General features: G+C 36.9%; 1 long non-coding RNA gene across 4 annotated transcripts in view; it reads right to left on the bottom strand.

Moving 5' to 3' along the window:
- Positions 1-18,465, bottom strand: part of LOC109547513 (uncharacterized) — a 268,139-nt gene that overhangs the window by 187,238 nt on the left and 62,436 nt on the right. The gene's annotated exons all lie outside the window — the stretch shown is intronic.

The raw sequence follows: 18,465 nt of genomic DNA, 5'->3' as shown, positions 1-18,465 counted from the left end.
TACGACCCACTCTGCAACTCTGCGACAGCATCGTTTTTCTGCTTATTTCAGCTCCCATCTACACCCCTTGCTGGGGCACCTGACACATCGGATCTTCTTCACACATCATTGAACATAGGAAGATGAGCAGAATCTCTCTGTCTCCATCTCTCTCTGTCTCTGTCTCTCTCCCCCTCTCTCTCACACATGTAGAACATTTTTTAAGGCTGCTTCCAACCAGATAGTAACATTTTCTCTAGAAAAAGATGTATGAACCAGGAGTACAAAGATTAAAACTTTGTTCAGTATGTACCATGAATTGGAGGTAGATAAAAGATTCAGATTAAGTGAATACTGATTGAATGTCTTCTCCAGGAGAGGCAATATAACAGGAAAAAGATATTAAAGGACTGGCAAAGAAGCAAGCTGAGGCAAAAGTAGTAGGACTTGGTTGGCTGTTGGATATGGGAAAGAGGAGAACCAGAGGACTCTGTTTCTCCCCGAAGGAGCTGGGAGAAGGCTCAGGACGTTAGCAGAAACATAAAGCCAGGAAGACGAGCAGATCTGAGTTCTGCTTGAAAGTGTGGGGTAGGAGGTGTCTGAAAGGCAGCCAGCAGGCGTTGGAAATCAGGCTCTAACTTTGGGCATGAGGTCAAGGCCAGCAACCCGCTCTTGACAATTATACTAGAGCAGGTCATGCGGAGCTGAGGGAGAGGATGAGATCACTAATGGAGGAGAGAGCTGAAAGATACGGCCAAAGTGAGAACACTTGGAAGCCTCTATAGTAAGGGAAACAGGAGGAATAAGAACAAGTGAAAAAGAAAGAGCAACATAAAATGGTATCAGAGCCCTTTTATGAAAGATACACTAGAATATCCTTCACGGACCTTTTCCTCAGACTTAGACTGCATTCTGCAAACCAATTTTTAACAGACATGTTAAATACAAGATACACACCAATGAAATGTCCTGTTTTGGTTAAACAATAAAATGTGTCTATATAAATGTAATGTACATCTTTATGACAAATAATATGGCTTTTAAAAATAGTTTTCCTAAATCAGTGTGTCATTTCTTCTTCTTTTTCCTAGGGATATGAAGTTGGCTCATTTTATCATCCACATCACTGGAAAATACGGGAAAGTAGGAAAAAATGGAGAAACCTAATTTCTTATTTATAGTTTGTAGTAGTGTGTAGTGAAATGATCGTTCTACTGTCTCTCCAAGTTATTCTTGTATCTGACAGAGGGACGGTCAGGGAAGTAAAATGACTCATAGGATTTTGTTAAAGATGTGTTAAATAACTTTTCCTTTTCTCTTTTATATTTATGGCAAATACATAAAGCCATATGAATGGGGAACAGGATGTGCTGCTGCATTTAGAATAGCTCCCATCACTACATCTCCAATCATTGGGTAAGATAATAAAATATATCACAGAAATTGAAAGAGGACATAAACACTACCAAGATTGATGTAAACATTTCATTGAGAGCTATAGAGATCAAGTGTGAGGGCTTCAAAATGGATTTCTTTTTCTTTTAAATCCTCAAAAATAATTTTCTCTAGATTTGGAGGTTGAAGTTAGATTATGATAGGATTAATCTGGGGGTGGGGATAGAAGAAGTGGATGTAGAAGGTATGGAATATTCTTTTATAAGGTGTTAACACTGCAATGAAGAGGAAAATGGGATTTTAACTTAATGAGGTGACAGTGTTGAGGAAATGTTGGTTTTTTTGTTTGTTTGGGTTTTCTTTTTAGCATACTAGAGATTTTTAAGACGTTTGTTGAATGAATGTTTGATTGAATGGATGGAGTAAGTGACCATGTGATAGACAGTGATGTCCACAGAGAATTACACGCACTTCCCTGTTTCTCTCAGCCTCCCTTGAGGTTAGGTTAGGCTCACATGACCAGTTCCAGCCAGTGAGCTGTGGGTAGGACGGATGTGTGTCAATTCAGGGGACTGTCCAAAGTCCCCTTTGGAGAGGGGACTCTCCAAAGCCAGTCTCATGTTGCTATGGTGATACCACAAGATGGAGAATCCCTGGATCCCCAAGCTGCCAGGTGTATTAGTTATCAATCGCTGCATAACAGATGACCCACGAGCAAACATTTATTATCTCGCAGTTTTTGTGGGTTAGGAAACCAAGCACAGCTTAGCTGGGTGCCCCTTGTTCAAGCTCTCTCATGAGACTGCTGTTAGGCTGTTCTCTGGATCATCGTCTACTCTGAAGGCTCAGCTGTGGTGAGGCAGGATCTATTTCCAAGCTCACTCATGTGTGTTGACATGCCTTGGTCCCTTGCTATGTGTGCCTCTCCCTAGGGTCCACTCATAACATTGACTTCCCCCAGGGATAAGTGTTCCAAGAGAAAGTGAGAGATGAAAGCCATGGTCTTTTATAAGCTAATCTTGGAATTGCTACTCTGTACTTCTGCAGTGTTTTATTCACTGATGTGAGTCAACAAGTCCAATCTCTACTCAAGAAAAGGAGATAACTTATGGAGATGTAGAGGGCATAAATACAAAAAGGGACCACTGGAGACCATCCTTAAGGTTACCTATATTACCAGATGAAGGAGAGGACCCAATACTATGGTCTGAATGTTTGTGACCTCCCAAAATTCATATGCCAAAATCCTAGCCCTCAAAGTGACGGTATTAAGAGGTGGGACCTCATGGAGGTGATTAGGACATGAGGGTGGAGTCTTCAGGAATGGAGTTTGTGCCTTTATAAAAGAGACCCAAGAGAGCTTCCTCACCCCTTCCACCCTGTGAGGTTACAGATAGAAGACAGTTGGCCACCAGTGAGGAGCCAGCTCTTATGAGACACCAGATCTGCTGGTGTGATGATCTTGGACTTCTCAGCCTCCAGAACTGTAAGAAATAAATTTCAGTTGTATATAAGCCACCTAGCGTATAGTATTTTATTTTAGCAGCCCAAACGGACTGACATCCATCAACATGCAACTTTGTAGGAGTAAGAAGAAAAAATTTGTTTTATGCTTTTAAAATGTTTGTATTTGTTAATTCAGTGTAGCTTCATCTAACAGGAGACAGAATTGAACTACACAGAAACAAATCATGAATGTAGATGGAGATGACAGGGCAAATAATAAATCCAAGTTCTATTTAAATATTAGGCTCATAAGAGACTTAAAAATAATTTGTATACCAATGGAATACTACTTGGGCCTAAAAAAGAATGAAATAATGCCATTTGCAGCAACATGGATGGACCTAGAGATGATCATACTAAGTGAAGTAAGCCAGACAGGGAAAGACAAATATCATCTGATATCACTTACATGTGGAATCTAAAATATTGCACAAGGGAACTTATCTATGAAACAGAAACAGACTCAGAGACATAGAGAACAGATTTGTGGTTGCCAAGGGGGAGAGGGGCTTGGGGAGGGAAGGATTGGGAGTTTGGGATTAGCAGATGCAAACTATCATATATAGAATGGATAAACAACAAGGTCCTACTGTAGAGCACAGGGAACTATACTCAATATCTTGTGATAAACCATAATGGAAAAGAATATATAGAAACGAATGTATACCTATATGTAACTGAATCACTTTGCTGTACAGCAGAAATTAACACAACATTGTAAATCAACTATACTTTAATAAAATAAATTTTTTAAAAATTGTATGCTACTTTACTACTTTATACATATGACTATGTACACCTTTCTTTTTTAAAAATGATTCTTATATAGTATCAAATACCACTAGCATGCCTAAGTGACATTAATGTGATAGAATCTTTTTCCGTGGTGAATATCTATGGTTGCTTGTATGTATGACTGTTAAAACATATCTAGAGACTTTACAAACAGATGGTTCCTTGGATCTTCCTACACACTGCCAGCATGAGAGTGCAACTAACAGCTTTCTGTGATCTTCTACACCTCCACTTCCTCCTTTTAGTTACCAAAATTGATTTTACTTTTTTTTTCACACCTCCAGTTTTGGTAATCTAAAGTAGGTCACTCTGTAGCATCTGAAAAACTCACAGTAGCTCTGTTCAGAGAGGGTGTGAAGTCAGACACTTTTAACTCATTCAAAGTGAAAGCCAGCACTGGGAACAGAAACATAAAATGTGTTCAAGTAGTTCTCTAACAAAGCAAGATACAACCTAGATCCTTTAATATAGTAGAATCTGATAATAATTTTCAATGTGATTTCCATACAGCTTAGGATACACCTAGGGTTTAGTCATTATCAGAAGTCTTAGCAACATCCTCTTGTTGGTTAGCTGCTTTCCCACACCTGTCATATTTCTTGGTCCTGGAACGTGAGTCTGAGCCCCAAAAGACATATCAAAGAGAGGTACTGTTTTGAATAGTATTCCCCCCAAATTCACATGCAGCCGGAACCTCCGAATTTGGCCTTATTTAGAAAGACTGTTTGCGGATGTAATCGAGTTAAGATGGGGTCATGCTGGATTCGGATGAGCCCTATAAGATGTGGAAAATTTGTACACAGACTTGCACAGACACAGAGGGAAGATGCCAATCCAAGATGGAGGTGGAGACTGCAGTGATGCACCTACAAGCCAAGGAGCACCAGAGAGTGCCAGCAACTGCCAGAAGCCAGGGGACAGGCCTGGGCCTCCAGAAGGAACCAACCCTGATGGACCTCCATTTGGGATTTCTAGCCTCCAGAACTATAAATTCCTCTTGTTTTAAGTACCCAGTTTGTGGCACTTTGAAATGCCAGCTCTAAGAAACTAACACAAGAGGGGAAGAACAGCCTTATGCCTGGGGGAAGTTTGGCCACCTTGTCCCCCAGCAGTCCTACACTCAGCTCCAGCCCTGCTCCATCTCCTGCCCCACTCCTGCCTCAGCTCCGGCCCCAAAGGCCAGCACCTTCTGTAGCTCCAGCAGCCTCTCTGATCCACAGGGTTGGCAAAAGGAGCAGTGAGAAAAAACGCTTCAGGCACAGTCTCTCTTCTCTAAGGCTCCCTGAGCCTTTAAAAGAAAGTTAGTTGTTGTTCTCTGGAAATTCCCATCAGTTAAATAGCTTCAAAAGGGTCCTGCAAAAACACATTTCCTGCTTTCAAAAGCCTATGATGTTTTTTTCTTTCCTTCCTTTTCCTCTTTTTCTTTACTTTTAGTATTTCTCTTCCTTTCCTTTCAAAGAAATCCTTGTTTCTTCTATCTTGATTTTAAATAAAGTCAAGAGAGTACAACTCTTAGAAGAAAATATAGGTGTAAATTTTTTCAACCTTGGGTTAAGCAATGGTTTCTTAGATGAGACACCAAAAACACAAGTGACAAAAGAAAAGAATAGATACATTGGGCTTCATCAAAATTAAAAAAAAAAAAGTTGTCTGCAAACTATACCATCAAGAAAGTGAGAAAGCAATCCCTAGAATGGGAGAAAATATTTTCAAATCACATATTTGATAAGGAACTTGTATATAGAACATAGAAAGAATTTCCTGCAACACTATAATAAAAAAAAAGAAAAATAACCCAATTAGAAATAGGCAAAGGATTTGAATACATATTTCTCCAAACAAATTATACAAATGGACAATAAACACATAAATACTTGCTCAATGTCATCAGATTTCCTTAAGGAAATGCAAATTGAAATATCAGTAGTCTACCACTTCATATATAATACAATAGGATGACTATAATCAAAAAGACAAACAGTGTTGACAAGGATGTGGAGAAATCGGAACACTTGTACATTGACAATGGGAATGGAAACTGGCGCCGCCATTTTGGAAAACGGTTTGGTTGTTCTTCAAAGTGTTAAGTATTAAGTTGCTATATGGCCCAGCAATTCCTCTCATAGGTATATATCTATGAGACTTAAAAAATATGTCCACACAAAATGGATATATACATGACCATTCTTATCAACGTTACTCATGAAAGTCAAAAAGTGGAGACCACCCAAATGTCGATCAGTGGATGAGTGGAGAGTTAAGTGATGAGGTATATCCATACAATTGAAAATGATTAGGTCATAAAAAGGAGTAGGAATGAAGTACTGATAAGTCCGAAACATGAACGAAACTTGAAAACCTCATACTAAGTAAAAGAAGCCAATCACAAAACACCACATACTGTATGATTCCATTTATGCAGAATGTCCAGAACAGGTAAATCCATAGAAACAGACGGTAGATTAGTGGTTGCCTAAAGCCTGGAAAGGGTGGGGTTGGAAGAAATAGGTAGCACTTGTTAGTGGGTACAGGGTTTCTTTGGGGGATGATGAAAGTATTCCAAAACTGGATCGTGATGATTGTTGCACAACTCTGTGAATGTACTAAAAACCATTCAACTGTCAAAAAAATCAAGAGATTATAGTTGAAGCTCTTTGTTATTTAAATTTAAATACTACAGAGCAAAATGAATTGTGAATAACATTCAAATTAAAAGTTTTGTGCAGCTTATGATACTTTAAATATGACATTAAAAAGACATTATCTAAAGGGCCTTATCTTTAGCACTCTTTTGGAATTAGTAGTGGAAATAAATTATTTTAATAAATATATTTAATGTGGTAAAAAAGTATTTTTTCAAGTGAAAATAATTTTTATAAAATTACCATTGTTTAGCTGAAGTTTCAAAATCAAACTTTTCTTTGCACTTATCTAGTGGGCATCACCTAACTACCAGTTTGTACATCAGCTGGTTCTGCCCATCAGCCTTCTCAGATTCGTAGACACCCACATGTGAGAGATTTTGTTCCAGCTTTCCTTTTCCTGTCGTTCTTACTTTACTTTTGCCTTGAGGTAGTGAATCAGAACAGAGAAAAGACAGTTTGCTTCCCCTTGTTTAGCAATGCTTGGAAAACAGCATCCTGTGGTATGGAGCTAAAAATACTTCATTCAGAGTGATGCCATACTTTGACAGGGGCTTCTGTGGTTTTGTGTTTGAAATGGGAATCTGGAAATCAGAGCGTTCTTTGTAATATTCCTACATTAAAAAAAATTGTGATTCAATGTAACTTTATTTCAAGGTATCGTTTGTTCAATTTACTTAAAGCATTTTTGTATTCTTGAGTTATTTTTAAATTATGTCTCTCCAACTTGAAGAGTACTTTTGGTTGAAGATATGTGAATTTTCTTGGTAAGAGTCGATATGAATTGAGAGGAATCACTCTGTTTAAAAATCAAGGACCCTCCCGGTGCCTGGTGTGATTTTAAACTTATGCACAATGTAAGAATACCCACCACGAACAGCATCCGTCATGGGCTTGTGGCTGAACCCCATACACCACATGCTAGAATCACAGTCGCCTGGTGAGGGGAGGCTGAGAGTTGTCATGTGCAGTGAAAAGAGAAAAGGAAAAACCAAAGGACTCTTCAATAGAGATAGAGGCTACTGGTACTGAGTATTATAAACTCCCTAATTCCATAAAAACATGCAAACAAATTATTTTCCTTTCCCTAAGCATTTGTGAAACACTTCCTCCTCCGTTCTTCTGAAGTGCTACTGGGGAATTTTCCTTTTGAGGCTTTAGTGCCTAACTTTTCCAGCAAAAGCATCCCTTTGAAGTCAGTCTGAAGCAGGTCAAACCACATGGGCAAGAACCTAAAACACTGAAGACTGTTTAAAAAGGGTCCTCTTTAAAATACTGTGTTGAGGGGCAGTAAGATGCTCACACTGCAAACGTTGGTGGTGTTTTTTTTGTTTTGATTTTGGAAGGTGGGGTCTTATAACCTGTATTACTTTTGTTCTTAACTAGCACCAACGTAGGCCTCTCACATAGCTCTGGTTTAGAAGTGAGCATTTTCAGATTTATGCTGTGTATGTTCCTAATTATAGCTTTTCAATTCTGAAGACAGATGATTTCAGGAAGTGTTTACATTTTCATACACATGTAAAGATTCCATATTTGATTTACACATTATTTTATACACTATACCTCTGAATATTCTAGAAAATTCAGAGAACAAAAAGATTAATGACTGATAAAATCAAATTACAGCCTACATGAAGTTCACTAATACATGAATGTCACTTCTGAATTGGTTGGAAAGAAGAGTCTGGGAATTTTTAATGACCAAAAGCTTTGCTTTCCTGTGGGTGTTTGGAAAAATACATTCATGTTTATTCTTCTGGAATGTCCTGTTAATTATTAGAGAAAGGATCATTCCAAAATCCCTGTTTGCTGATTTGGAAAGATAATTGAGTAAAAACTGCAGAAGCATAAAGACTTGTATAATATATTATTATTATATCCAAGTCCTGCTGAGTATTTCCATCATCATATTCTACTGGCATCTGAAATTCAAAATATTCCAACTTGCTATAATTTTATACACTTCTTATTCCCAATCCCCAAATTTTTCATTCTAATCTTCATCTCAGTTCGTGCTGCCATTTTTCTCTGACACATCAAGCCTAGAAACTTTGAATCATCATTAATTCTTCTTTCTCTCTCCCCCACTCTATACTCCTCATTATTCTCCAAGTTCTACACATTCTATTTCTGTGTAGGTTTCACATGCATTTCCATCCACACATTCCCACTGCCACAATTATGTCATACTCACACTATCTCCAATGTCTCTTTCCATACAACACTGACATTTGTATTCTTTCCAAATATGAGTCAGAGGGTCCTGCTTTAAAAAAATTTAAAAAAACATTATTTAATTTGAAAAACAATGCCTTCAGCATCTGGTTTCATTGTATCATTCTAGCCTCATATTCTTTTAAGTCCATCATGTTTTCTATATTTGCCTTTATGCCAGAAATTTCAATCTCCTTTAAGCCTCTCTTACATTTGTCCATGGAGTTCTCTGACTCTGGAAGTCTCTGCCTATCAAAGTGTTACCACATTTTAACACGCATGTTGGATAAGATACTTTCATCATTAAACAACAAAGTATCAATGAAATATGATTTTTAAACTAAGGACCTCTATTATCTCACATATCAAGAAGTCTGGAAGAAAAGAAAGTCCAGAGTTGCTTCATTTAGTATCTCAAGGTGATGGAACGATACATTAACTTCCCTGAATCCTTCCAGTTTTTCCCTCATGGTGGCAAAATTGCTGCAGCTCTAATCATCACATCCTAACATGACTGTATTTAAAAGAAAGAAAGGTCACATTTGTAGCTCACATCCTTTCTCAGCGTTCTGCTTGGAGCTTACTGACCACTGCTGCATTACCTGCTCTGCCTAAGGAAAGGAAAGGAATTACCACGATTCGTTTTAAACAACAGGAATGATATTACCCCCACGCAAGAGGGCAATACCTGGTGGGTGGGTGGTAAAAAATTCTTACTCTCGGGCTTCCCTGGTGGCGCAGTGGTTGAGAGTCTGCCTGCCGATGCAGGAGACACGAGTTCGTGCCCCAGTCCAGGAAGATCCCACATGCCTCGGAGCGGCTGGGCCCGTGGGCCATGGCCGCTGAGCCTGTGCGTCCGGAGCCTGTACTCCACAACAGGAAAGGCCACAGCAGTGAGAGGCCCACGTACCGCAAAAAAAAAAAAAAATTCTTACTCTCCTTATGTTCAAAGTATAGATATACATGCAGTATACAAACAGATACACAGCACGTTGGTGGTATTAAATTTTCATGTGGAAGGGTAATTAATATTAGGGAAAAACAAGTCTGAAAAGCCTCCTGAGGGGGTAAGATATTGAAAGAAAAGGTTGACAAACACTGGTGTAAAGTAATCAGTATTCACCCCTTGACCAGATGGTAAGGCCAGGGAAGCCCATGACAACAAAACACTGAAATTAATCAGAATCTTATTTGCAAATAATGGTCATTGGTGATTTCTGCTGCAGACCCAACTAAAATGGTATAACTTTGGGAAGGCGTCGTTTACCTCCTCCACCTGGAATTAATTTCGTCTATGCTTCTCTGTCATAAGCATGTATCTTGGGTCGTTGCTGTTGTATTTAATTTATGCTGCTCTGTGTTATAGTGAGTTGTCTAAAGAAACTTCCCACCCCAACTCCAACTGAATAATAAGCTACTTTTTAATAAGTTACGGTGTCAATAATTCTTTTAGATTTCCCAAAGAGTCTTTAAAAGGCCCTAAAATATTTATAGAATTAAATAGATTTATTTAGTTTTTTATATATTTTAATATATGGGTATTACCTCCTAAAGGCCCCCATCTCCAAATATTATCATATTAGGGGTTAGGGCTTCTATATTCCTATTTATATAGATCTGCCTCAATTTAGGATAGGATTACATCCTGATGAACCTATTGCAAGTTAAAAATACAATAAGTGAAATAATATTTTTGAATGAAATAAAGTGAAAATTTAAAAATTCATTTTTATCATAAATGAAAAAAATCATTTCATTATGATTTCATACTATCATAATAAAATTCATTTAATGCAGCTAACCTACTGAATATCATAGCTTAGCCCAGCCAACCTTAAATGTGCTCAGAACACTTAAATTAGCCTACCATTGGGCAAAATTATCTAACTCAAATCCTATTTTACAATAAAGTGTTGAATATCTCATGTTGACTACTGTGCTGAAAGTGAAAAACAGAATAGTTGTCTGGATACAGAATGGTTGTAAATATATTGGTGTTTACCTCTGTGATCACCGGGCTGCCTGGAAGCTGAGGCTGCTGTAGCCCAGCAACATGAGAGAGGGTCATTCCACACATCACTAGCCTGAGAAAAACTCCAAATTCAAAATTCAAAGCATGGTTTCTACTGAATGTGTATCACTTTCACACCATCATAAAGTCAAAAACTCATGAGTTGAATGACCACTGTAAGTCAGAGACCATCTGTTATCTATCTTGTATGAACTGAATTGCTATGTTGAAGCCCTAAACCCCAAGTGTGGTAATATTAGGAGATGGGGTCTTTGGGATGTAATTAGGGTTAGATTAGGTCATGAGAGTGGAGCCTTCATGATGGGATTAGTGGCTTCACAAGAAGAGGAAGAGAGAGAGGAAAAGGCCAAGTGAGGACAGAGCAAGAAGTCAGATGTCAGCCAACCAGGAAGAAAGCTCTTCCCAGAAACAGAATTGGCTGGCACTTTGATCTTGGACTTCCCAGCCTCCAGGACTGCAAAATAAAGTTCTGCGGTTTATGTCGCCACAGAACATTCTATGTTACACCACTACATGCTATGTAGTGTTACATCACTAGCTGCCATGTAGTTTGGGGATCCCAAGCAGACTGAGATGTATACATACATATACACATATATTCATAAAATTATGTATAGTTATGCTCATTTATAAACATACTTAATAATCTTTATTATAATTCAATCATTTAAAGTAGGCAGAGCAAGTAGCATTAACCATACTATTTTTTACAGCTGAGAAAACCAAAGGTCTGAGAAAGTAGGTGACAGAGCTAGTTGAGCTAACTGAATTGAATCTTAGTTGAGAAAAATCACATCTCACACAAATGTCCATGTTTTCTAAACTACTATGCTTTAATTACTAATGATACTGCATCTGAAGGTAGTGAATATCTGAACTATGTATTATAAACTAGGCACCATAATTAGGGAGAGAAGTGGTCTTTTCAATAGAATATTTATATCCATCCCAAGACCAAGCAAAATGTAAATATTCAAAAATGTTTACTGACTGAATTTCCAATTAAAAGAAAACTCCTATTTTTTAACTTCTCTTAGTCACACATTAATTCCAACTTATCCCAATTGTTGAACTGGATCAAGCAAAGGCTCTGAAGTCAGTTCTGAGCTCTAATTAGAACATCACTAGTGACAGCTATGTGACCACAGATGTGCCCCATACCTGCCACGTCGACGTGAAGGATGCGAGGTGCAATCATAAAAGCACCTCATTTTTATCCCCCCTGGTCCCATCAAACTTATTCAGTGGGGCTAGAACCTTTCCTGTCTCTTGGAGGAATCTAGAGCAAGTGTCAGGACTTTTCTTGCCACTCTCTATTAATAAATAGTAGCACCCTATTCCATGTAATAGTGAAAATCTCCAACCTCATTTGAATAAAAACTTCTCCCTTTCCTTAATTCCGCTAATTTTTGGCCTGGCTATCTGCGTAGGACAGGTGACACTGTCGCCTAACTCTTAGTGCTTTCTAGTGCTACTCCTCCTCCTCACTGGACTGCACTGGCCCCTCCAGGGTGCAGGACCTGAGGGGAGGTGGGGAGGTGAGGGGCAGCGGCCGCATCCAGGTGGTCTGACTGCTCTCTGGGAGAGTACCAGGGGGGCTCTGTTGGCCCACAGTCACTGATGAACTTCCACTTGCAGCCCCACCACAGGGGTAAGTACCACTCCTGGGCTGTCACTTAAGACTCCTTTTGCTCCTAGGCTTTCAGCAGTACACCTGCAATTCCTTTTGTCCATCTAAGCAGAGATCAAGGAGAAGGATGTGAAGCATCATTTTCTGATTTCTTTTCTTTTTCATTTTTTGGAATGACTGAAACTTTGCCCCAGTGGTAAAAATCTACTGGAGGCTTGGTTACACTTGCTGACTCTTTGGGAGCATAAAAACAGTGCAATAAGGTGGCATTGAAAATACTGTAAGAAAACAATGATGGATTTGTGGGCATCTGAATATACCGGCCTAGATTGTCAAATTAAGACAAAGTTTCCCTGGGCTAAGTCTTTTTCAGTACGTTAGCTTGTTAACAACAAACCCCATTTACTTTATGCCTTCAAGGACTGGCACAGCACTTCTTAGCCATTAAGGTTTTACATGCAAAGTTTATTCTTAAAGGACTTATAAGAACAAAAACTGGAAAGCTCAAAGGGAATGCTGTATTGTTGACATACTACCACTCCTTGGGTTTAATCTACTCAGCAATAGATGATTGTAAGAAATAACAAAATTATAGTTTTATTCTAAAGTGATCACTCCTAGACGGGAAAAATTCTCAGTTAAAATAACAGTGAGAAAGCAAAAGTATTTACAAGCTTTTTATTGACATTACTGAGTGTGTTTCTCCTAGACATGGAATTGAGTAAAATACTGTATTTTGAAGAATATAGCGTAAGAAATGTTCATAAGAGCTAAGCTTGAAAATGAGGAGGGGGCAAGAGGAAGCAGAGTGACCCTTCTCCAAGGTCTGCAACCATGGTCATCTAAACTCCTTTCTTTATGAAACTGGCCCGTAGAGTGAGTTCTGAAGCTCAGTCGGTGTTTGCCATACTTCCCTATCCCTCGAAACATTTAAAATTAGGAGAAAACGAACGTACAGATGTTTACGTTGACAAAAATTCAAAAAATGAAGGAGAGAGAACAAGACACAAGGTAACAGTAAAGAAAAAATCTTCCGTGCTGAGTTGGCACGTTCATTTCACCCACCTCCAACTCATGCAGGCAGGCGCAGTTAACCCCCCAGTCAGGCGTGATGGCAATTCTCGGTGCGCGTATTTTAGTCCTTAATGCACTGCATCACTCTCCTTCCTCACTAGACTATGTGCCAGCAAGTGTGTGGCAGCACACAGGTGTGTCAGTAAAATGTTAAGGTTACAAATATTTTATAATGATGAAAATAGCTTAGTTTTTAAAATATAATAAATGCGTTCAATTTATCATTAAAGTGACCCATAAGCCTTTACATTTTCAGATCATATATGTTTTAAATATTTGATAAAACATGAATGAAAGTAATACTTCTATCTTATGAAATGTTTATAATTTGTTAATTTGATGAAAATTAATGTTCTAATACTATTTTCTCTCATATTTAAGTTCAAACTTTCATGGATTTCTTTTACAATATTCTTAAGAATGTTGAATATTTTTAAATAAATTTTCTGCCAGTATAATGCCCTATATATTTCTTAGGTACTTTATATTTAAATCTATGTATTTCATTCAAATATATATTTTCCAAACATAATGACAACTTTTCGATTAAAGGTGGTAAGTCATCAGATTCATAAGACAGACATGGTAATCTAAATTTTAAAAAGTTAAACTCATTAAATAAGCAACATAATAAAGATAAGATTAAATTTGGATTTATGTGCCTGGTGAATATTCTCTTCCTCAGATGAAATATATTATTTTTTTCTTATTTGCAAGGGAAGGTTATCAAAAAAAATTAATGGGATCAAGAAAACTATATACATATTACACAAAAAATGATGACAAGATTTTTTGAAAGATGGAAAATGCAAAATAAGAAACAAAGTTATTTTCAGAGTTTAGTTATTTATAACTCTATTGGAATGAGCTCCAGAAGTGAGATACAAGGTCATTCAATTGTATCTGAAGTCAAAATGCCTCACTCAATCACAGAATTGCTTATTTTACAAGCCTGCCAGCAAACTGTCAACACTGTAATATGGGACTAATAAAAATGAAAGAAATAAAAGAGACAATGCTTGGTTAATAGCACAGTAAGTTCAACTTTCCCATTTAAATTTTTAAAACAGTTTTATTTGGATTTGTTATACAAATTCAATATTCAGTATATCCCCAATCTTTCAAATTTTATTTCCCTTTTCAAAAATTATTATTTAAAGAAAACATAATAATTTTTTCCCAAGCCCCATGTAGATGTTCCAAATCTACTACATTTTATCCCCACTGTGCTGTAGAAATATTACTATTTTCTATATGGTATTATATGGAACAAAGTTCATGAATCATTAGACAAGTGCTTCTCAATGGTAGGTATGTAGCTTATTAATTAATCCATGCCGAAACCTATAACCTATAACTCCTCAAACATAGTACTCAATAAACGTTTGATAAATAAATGCAATGAATAAACAAATGAATAAAAGAACACATTCTGGGGCTTCCCTGGGCGGAGTCATTAAGAATCCATCTGCCAATGCAGGAGACACAGGTTCGAGCCCTGGTCTGGGAAGATCCCACATGCCGCGGAGCAACTAAGCCCGTGAGCCACAACTACTGAGCCTGCACTCTACAGCCTGCGTGCCACAACTACTGAAGCCGGTGTGCCTAGAGCCCATGCTCCACAGCAAGAGAAGCCACTGCAATGAGAAGCCCGCGCACCGCAACGAAGCGTACCCCCCCTCACCGCAACTAGAGAAAGCCTGCGTGCAGCAACGAAGACCCAATGCAGCCAAAAATAAAATAAATTTATAAAAATAAAATAAAATGATACGAAAAGTTATCTTTTAATTTAAAAAAACACATCCTTTTATCTCTATATAAAAGGTTTTCCAATGATCATCAGTTTTTCCAATGGTTCTTTATTTCTTTAACTTTTTATGATAAAATTTTTCAAATATACAGTAAAGTAGAAAAGTAAAATAAACACCCATATGTTCACCACCCAGATTCAACATTTGATAATAATTTGCCACATTTTTCTTATGTGTGTGTATATTTAATGAACTACTTAAAGAAAATTAAACGAAATTTTGACACAATCTTCCCTACCCCACCAAACACCAAATATGCCTGGTAAGTCACAGATACATGAAATGAACACTCAGAATCAGGATTAAAGAAAGAGTTTTGTTTTCTTCACTTCTACCATATGTCATCACTGTCTCTCTTTCTCTCTGTTTAATTATTTGATTTTTCTCAGTGCAAACATCTGTACATTTGTTTTATTCTAATTTTACATGTTTCAAGTGACAGGAAAATATGGCAAACTTAGACTGAGCTTCAGAATCTCATGCAAAAATCTCCAGCAAATAAGGGTTTTCTCCACCATCATGACAATATCATTTTCAAATCTGACAAAGTAGAATTATTTAATATGTAATCCATATTGAAATGTACTACTTCTTCCCAAACATTAATTTTACAGTTATTCAAATCAGGATCCAATCAATGCCACAAATTACATTTGATTGTGCTCCTTCTTTTTTTTCCATGAATTTCAGCTTTATTGAGGTAGGATTGACAAAAAAATTGTAAAATAGTTAAAATCTATATAATGATTTATAGGTATATGTATATAATATGAAATATGTATACTTTAATATATGTATAGTGAAAGGATTCCCTTCATCCAGTTGACACATCCCGTCACCTCACATATTTATCTCTTTTTTTGTGTGTGAAAACATTTAAGTTCTACTCTCTTAGCAAATGTCAATTATAAAAGACAGTGTAATCAACAATAGTCGCCATGTTTTACATTAGATTTTCAGACCTTATTCATTTTACAGCTGAAAGTTTGTACCTTTTTACCAACCTCCCCCTGTGTCCCCTATCCTCTAACTCCTAGAAATCACTTTTCTACTCTCTGTTTTGATAAGTATGACTTTTTTTAGATCCTACATACAAGTGATACCATGCAGCATTTGTCATTCTCTGCCTGACTTATTTCACTAAACATAATGCCCTCCAGGTCCATCCATGTTGTCACAAATGGCAGGATATACTTCTTTATCATGGTCTCCCCTGAATACCATTCCATATATCATATTGATATGGAACATATGGAATGATATTCAGAGGAGACCATGATAAAGAAGTATATCCTGCCATTTTATATATAAAAGTATCATCTACTGTATCCATTCATCTAATGACTGACACTTAGGTTGTTTCCATATCTTGGCTATTGTAAATCTTACTGTGATAAACATGGCAGTGCATATATCTCTTTGATATCCTATTTTCATTTCCTTTGTATATATACCCAGAAGTGGCATTGCTGGATCATATGGTAGCTCTATTTTAATATTTTGAGGAGCATCCACATAGTTTCCTATTGTACTTGCAGTAATTTACATTCCCAGTAATAGTATACAAGGATTCCCTCTTATCCACATCCTCACTGAAACTTCTTATCTCCGTCCTTTTGATGATAGCCATTCTAGCAGATGTGAGATGGCATCTCATTGTGGTTTTGATTTGCATTTCCCTGATGATTAGTGATGTTGAGCACCTTTTCATGTACCTGTTGGCCTTTTGTATGTCTTCTCTAGAAAAATATCTATTTGATACCTTGGTTCTTTTTTTAATTGGATTGATTGGTGTTATTTGTTTTGTTTTGCTTTTTGCTATTGAGTAGTATAAGTTCTTTATGTATTTTGGATATTAACCCATATGAGATAGATAATTTGCAAGTATTTTTCCCATTCTGTAGGCTGCCTTTTGATTGTATTGTTTCCTTTGCTGTACAGAAGTTTTTTTAGTTTGACATACAGTTGACCCTTGAACAATGCAGGAGTTAATCTGTGTATAATTTATAGTCGGCCCTCTGTATCCAAGGTTCCTCCACATCAGAGAATTCAACCAACCATGGACTGTGTTGTACTGCAGTATTTTCTATTGAAAAACTCCACATATAAGTGGGCCTGCATAGTTCAAACCCACGTTGTTCAAGGGTCAACTGTGGTCCCACTTGTTTCATTTTACTTTTGTTGCCTTTGTTCTTGGGGTCCAATGTAAAAACACAAACAAACAAACAAACAAACAATCATTGCCAAGACTGATGTCAAGGAGCTTACCTCTTATGTTTTTTCTAAGAGTTTTATTGTTCAGGTTTTATGTTCAAGTCTTTAATAAGTGCTTTGTTGATTCTTATGTTTGGTGTAAGAGATGTCCAGATTCACTCTTTTACATGTGGCTGTCTACTATTCCCAACACCATTTATTGAAGAGACTATCCCTTCCCTATTGTATATTCTTGTCTCCTTTGCTGTAAATTAATTGACCATATATGCATTTGGTTTATCCGTGTGCTTTTTTGTTCTGTTCCATTGACCTGTGTCTGTGTTTATGCAAATACTGTACTGATTTAATTACTACAGCTTTGTATTATAGTTTGAAGTCAGGAAGCATGATGCCTCAAGACTTGTTCTTTTTCTCAAGATTGCCTTGGCTACTTGAGGTCTTTTGTAGTTCAACAGAAATTTTAGGATTATTTTTTCTATTTCTGTAAAAAAAAAATGTCATTGGGAGAGTTTGATAGGGATTATATTGAATCAGTAGATTGCTTTGTGTAGTATGTGTACTTTAACAACAGTAATTCTTCCAATCCATGACCATGGAATATCTTTCCATTTATTTGCGTCTTCTTCAATTTCTTTCTCCAGAGCCTTATAGTTTTCATTGTACAGATCTTTCACCTCCTTGTTAAATTTATTCCTAGGTATTTTATTCTATTTGATGCAATCATAAGTGGTATTGTTTTCTTAATTTCTTTCTCTCTGACAGTTCATTGTTAGTGTATAGATATGTAACTGATTTTTCTATATAGATTATATATCTTGCAACATTATTAAATTTATTTATTAGCTCTAACAATTTTTGGTAGAGTCTGTAGGGTTTTATGACATTTCCAAATAAAGACAGTTTTACTTCTTACTTTCCAATTTGGATGCCTTTTATTTACTTCATTTTATTTATTTTATTTTCAGATTTGCTTATATTTGTTTTTATTTCCATTACTCTAAGAGGTGGGTCAAAAAGGATCTTGCTGTGATTTATGTCATAGAGTGTTCTGCCTACGTTTTCCTCTAAGAGTGTTATAGTGGCTGACCTTACATTTGGGTCTTTAATCCATTTTGAGTTTTTTTGTGTGTATGGTGTTAGGAAGTGTTCTAATTTCATTCTTTTACATGT

The sequence above is a fragment of the Tursiops truncatus genome, chromosome 1 (genome assembly GCF_011762595.2).
Source record: "Tursiops truncatus isolate mTurTru1 chromosome 1, mTurTru1.mat.Y, whole genome shotgun sequence".
NCBI lineage: Eukaryota > Metazoa > Chordata > Mammalia > Artiodactyla > Delphinidae > Tursiops > Tursiops truncatus.
Note: the sequence above shows the minus strand (reverse complement) of the source record. Positions and strands in the feature narration are given on the sequence as shown.